Source organism: Charadrius vociferus, unplaced genomic scaffold (genome assembly GCF_000708025.1).
Source record: "Charadrius vociferus isolate BGI_N301 unplaced genomic scaffold, ASM70802v2 scaffold11, whole genome shotgun sequence".
Taxonomy (NCBI): Eukaryota; Metazoa; Chordata; class Aves; order Charadriiformes; family Charadriidae; genus Charadrius; species Charadrius vociferus.
Window position 1 is genome coordinate 1,417,702 of NW_009646846.1, and position 429 is coordinate 1,418,130.

Genomic DNA, 429 nt, shown 5'->3' on the forward strand with positions numbered 1-429 from the left:
GCTCTCTCCTTGCCCCGCCCCCCCCCGGCGCGAACTCTTCATAAATGTTTGCAGCTGATCGAAAAAAAAAAAAAATGTTGTGGGGTTTGGGGGTTTATTTTTGTTTTATTATTATTTAAAAAAAAAAATTAAAAATTTCTCAGAAAACGTGGGTGTTGGTGGCAAAGTCCCGTGTCTTCCCGATGTGGGCCTGGCATCCTGTGGGGTGGGATGAGGTGCTGCTGTGGGCCGGCGGATGCCGACACGGGCCTGTACGGCTGCTGCAGGCCCTGTGAGGTGGACCTGACGGAGGAGCTGAGGCCGTACGGCTGCTCGGTCACTCCCAGAGGCAACGGCGGTGGGGGGTACAAGGACTGACCACCACCTCGAAAAGCAGTGCCCACCCGTGCGGGGCCTTCCCATGAAAAGTTAACGTATGTCACTGCTTTC